The following is a 5,224-nucleotide window of genomic DNA, read 5'->3' on the forward strand; positions in this document are numbered from 1 at the left end:
TCTCGACGTCTTCTCTTTATAGTGTACGTCTGGATATGTTAGTCTTCTTCAAGTCTAGCTCAAAATAGCATTTGGCCTTTAGCTCAAGCAAGAGATGGATATTGTAAAATAATATGCCTTTATCAGTCTACTGCCAACGATAACAGTGGTGATTGTTATAATTATAGTTACTATTACTTGTGTTAATTTTTGAGTACAAATTTTCTTCAAATTCTAATAAGCGATTGCGATTATGAATACTGTTATTACTGTTTGTACGGATTTTTCAAGTTAACCTGTCTACTTTGCAATGCCGAAAAAAAAATGTAACGTACAAACTTCAGCCATATCGGTGTTTAGCTTAACTGCTCATTGAATGTAGTACAACTTTGTAAGCGAGTACTGCATGCCGCAGTAGGGGGCAACGCATGCTATAAATGCTGTCGTCGATTTCGTCAATTATTTGTTTTGCAATACATACCAACTTCTTTGTATCGTATATTTTTCCCAGCGGACTTCTTTTAGCACTCATGAACTTTATCCTAGCAGTATTACCTAATGTACTAAGAAGTAGTACCTCAGAACGCCTACGCTCAGATATTTTTCCGTATACGAAATTCTTGCCCAACCCATTTGAGCGCCTTCACTATATACGAACGGGAAAATCGAACACTGCTGTCAGTACCCATTTTCAGCCGATTTCAGAAACTCAGCTATCAGTGTATGTGTAGTTTAGATTTAAGTAATGCTGGACCTTGCTGCCTCAAAACGGTTGTAACCATACTAAAGTTAGTGCGTATCGAAGTTAATAACAAAAAAATTTAGAAATTATCCTTTGGTTGTCCATAGCAGTTTATACAAGAAGCTGTAGTAATCAATATTCTCCTTTTATATAGCTGCTTCTAGTTTTAAAATACGTTTTATGTATCTTCTTCTGGAAATCAGTAAGTACAGTTGACGTGTTGGACCTGGAACGGGGTACATGAATCAAGGCTAACCGAACGAAAGCTCCCGTCGATGCTCCTTATCTGAGCACAGTATTCCGCTGTTACAGCTGATAAACGATTTGGACGAATGCGGTTATCAGATACTTCCTGCAATAGAACTTTCGGGTATCCTCCCTCGATATCTTATCCACAAATCAGAATTTCATAGTGATTGGTAGGGGCTGTGAATATTTCTGACACATCACCAGTTTGTTTCTAATCTACTATAAAACGACATACGTCGGCTAAACTTGATGGTACAGGTGGAAGCATATTTACTTCACAGTTTTACGATACTTGTGTATTTTTTAAGACTATGTTTGTTAGAAGTGTATCCTTCGTCCACCGATCGTCTCAAATTTATATGTATCACAAATGGAACAAGTATATAGCTTGAGGTTAGCGCATGCAGAGGTCCAGGAAGTGCAGGCCGCATTTGTGGACCTGTGCCGCTAATATACGACGGGTTTTTGAAATACTGCTATTATTAATAGACCTTTTGGTTTTTGAGGGCCAGTTCTTTCTTCTATATACATGAATTTGAGCACATTTAAAAAAATATATATTTGATCATAGCCGAATAGCGAAACAGAGTAGGCGTACGAGTTCTTATCTGTTGTTGATTAGCTTTTGTCGGCTGATCATTGGAACACTGAAAAAAAATGGCCGCAGGAATTTTCTGTTAAATTGCTTGCCTATTAATGAATATTTGCTTGTTTGTTTAATAAACAGTTGTTGACTAAAATCAGGCCGGCAGCATAAGATTGTCTCGCAAGTATTAGCACCGTCGACCCGTTATCGCTGGAACAATGAACGCAAGTAGAGAATCGCTAAGATAATCTTTAATTTTTCTTCATTCGCTCAGTGTATCTGTATATAATATGAATTTTTATTTGTACGCTTCTTGCAAGATCAGTATGCAGAGCCAGCTAGAAGAGTAACTGGCAATTTGTGCCAATCACTATTGTCAACCCGAGATTTATGTTACGGACCTTGTCACCCGAGCAGTATTATGAAGATTTTTTATATACTTCAATTGATTTGAGAAGACTAACACCTGTAACGACGGGTCTGTAGTTTTACATGCATTGGCCAGATAGCTGTTGGTCACAGTTGTACGCTATCTCGATGATGCTGAAGTTATAATTTTAATATAGTTAGTAGTAGTTATCTGCAGGATTCATTTTCCGTTGTTCTTCGTTCATAGACAGTAAGTTTAGTAAGTGAAAATGAAATAAACCTATACAATGATGACAATGTCTATCCGAAGCTTTTTTTATTTACTAGTACCTTATCATAATTCCCCCTGCTTCACAAAACACGCTCCCCGAAATGCCCAAGAGGCTAAATTTTGGAGCTGGAAGCGCAGCATCAATAGGCCAAAAACTCAGCTTTGACCTATTATTTCAGTCGATGGGCCTACAGCGATTAAACGATGCACGAACGTCGCCCATGTTGGGGGTTGCCGTCAGTCCTTCCTCACAATGACAAAGTGGCTGCATCGTAATAGCGAAACTGGGCCTATTTTGCTTATCTCTGCTACAATTATTATGGATGTCAGCACACCCTGTCCAGCTAGTTTCTTCACATAGTTTAGGGACACTATTTCAAATACCTTCTAATGGAGAAATATAAATATCTTCATATAAATCTTAAAAAGCAGATAGCTTAGTGCCAGTTAGTAACACCGTATCTGAAAGTAGCGTTACGTAGGGAAAACTAATATAACTCAATGACGTTTACAGTTGTTCCAAGGTGATTCGGTAAGTTTTGAAAATGAATTTTAACAAATAGCTATGATATAGCTATGGCGCTTGTTCAAAGCACCCTTTCGGGTCCTAGTTACGCTAAATAGCCTACTTTTATGCGACTATTCGTTAAAAGTGAGTCTTCCAGGTCGGCGTTTGTGTGCAAAAAGTTGCAAGTGATGTTCGCAGAAGGGCAGTTCTTACGTCTTCAAGAGATAAAAACATAACCCTCCTAACAGTTTAAATTTGAAGGAGCACCTACTGAATTGGTAGAAGTTCTACAAGGATAGTCTCACCATTGAAATACACGCACTGCTTTGTAAATTTATTCATTGATCAAAAAGGTCAAAAATTTCCCGCTTAATAGTTAGAATTTGGGTCATCTAACGAGCTCTGAACTCTGTATTATAGTTTTCAATTCGAATCACTCGGATTTCATACTATTGAAGCATCTGGGTCGGTGCTCAACGAAATATAATTTTAATGTAGGTTTTACCTTTTAAAAGTTTAAGTCTTCGTTATGGTCATAACGCAAAAAACAGTAAATAGCTGATAATTTATGGAGATATTCTTAAAACAGTCACTCAAAGCCGTGTGTTTATCTCACTTTAGATACATTTTTATTATCTTAACGAACGAAGTGTTGATTTTGCTCCGTGTGAATGTGCGAGGGCCTTCGAAGAGGCCCGGGCTGCAACCGCAATCGGATTAGCCAAGGTGGAGTCATCCGCATCTAGGAGAACAGCTCAGGTAAAGCTAGGACTGATCTAATCGATAAGTCATTAGTTCTTCCTGATATGTTACATTCAGCACGGGTGGTAAGCGTTGTGCAGCGTGTTGGGCTTTGGAAAAATATGCCAGCGGGCGGAAGTTACAACTTGTCCTGTTGTGAAGGTTTAGCTTTCGTTATTGATCCAAGAAGTATAAAATTAATTTCGTTACATGTGCTAAGCTTGCTTACAACAGACCCAATTAGAGCTTCGCGGAAAATATAATCCCGAAAGCCTAATATGTGGTTGAAAACCTTTAGACCCCAAAAGATGTTAAAAGTAAAATGAAAACCATACGTTGTAACATAAACACTGTCGATCTTCACCTAACAAAAGGATTAGCGTTTTACGTGAATTCTACCAACAAATCGATTCGTTAAACATTCGTCATTATCTTCTAAATCTCCGACCAATTTAATTATTCTTTCTTATAGGAAATTTTTAGGTCAGCTGTCAAAGATCCCGTTCAGCCGTTGCTCCCAACACGAAATAAAACGTCAATGAAGACTTCAACATGTCCTTAAGTTTAGGAACCCTCTTCAATGTCATAGGGACGTTTTCTAATTTGATTTGTTACATATCACAAAGGGTGGTTGTTTGTCGGTGCGGGGTCTGGGGAATATAGTAAGTACATAAGAATTTTCCGCTCCAGCTCTTACAGAGTGACTTGTATGATCGTTGCAATGTCAGTCCTGACATTATTGCAGAGAAAGATGGCTTCGCTATGTAATACAATCGATGCGATTGGACCATATAGAGATACTTTGTGGCTGTCTTGTTCTCAAGTGTCTGCCACTATATAATACTTTTCCATGCTCACTAATCGCAAATCACCGTCGTTTTCGGATATACATTTGGGCTATCTCTATGTCTGAGCGTATTTCCTGAAGCTGTTTATTCGTCTCTCTGTTTCGTATCAACGCGAAGACCCCGTTTCCTGTCACCAGAACCACTTTGTTTAGAAAGCGGTCATTGTAACTGCACACTACTCCGTGCCTTGGTGAGCTACAGAGGAACAACGAAAAGCCGTTTTGTGAGGCACCGAAACTCCTAGTTTTCGAGTATATCCCATGGATTTAAAATATTTGCCAACTGCAGTTGATTTTTTCGCATGATTGTTTACTGGTCGCCTTCTTTCAAAATTGACTTTGGGAATTTTTTACTAACTCCAAATAGCCGACCAAGTGGGGTCGATCCTCCAAATCCATAATGCCCTCCGCGACTCTTGCGAAGTTTCATCATATTCATATGCTTCCTTCGGAAAGTATTGTCGCGGAAAATGGAACTCGTCTTCGAGTAAGTTAGCTGTTCTTTCAATGCCATTAACCGTGCGCACACTAGTGTTTAACTTGTAAACTTAAGGCATGTGATCTTACTTGATTCACATAATGTTGATAGGTCATGGCTAACGCGATAGCAAGGCTGGTGTGGTAAGACAGTGTATGGCAAGTCGTATGTTCGAATCTTCATCACGAGGAAGTACACATAGAAATGACGGTGATGGTTCTAAACGTCAGATCGGTAAAGGTTTAGGTTGAATGCAGAAGAGAAATCCTATAAAAGGATTAATGCTGACCAAAAGGTTAAGCGTTCCGAAGGGATATATCGAAGTCTCGTGGCTACCAGGCCGAACAGCTGCCTAATGGCTTCCCCGGCAGTACAACAGACTTTAGGCCCACAAATTATAAGATGCCCCAAGCCGAGGGTTTGCTGCGGACTAAAAATATATTAGGTGATGCAG

The sequence above is a fragment of the Varroa jacobsoni genome, unplaced genomic scaffold (genome assembly GCF_002532875.2).
Source record: "Varroa jacobsoni isolate VJ856 unplaced genomic scaffold, vjacob_1.0 scaffold_1414, whole genome shotgun sequence".
Taxonomy (NCBI): domain Eukaryota; kingdom Metazoa; phylum Arthropoda; class Arachnida; order Mesostigmata; family Varroidae; genus Varroa; species Varroa jacobsoni.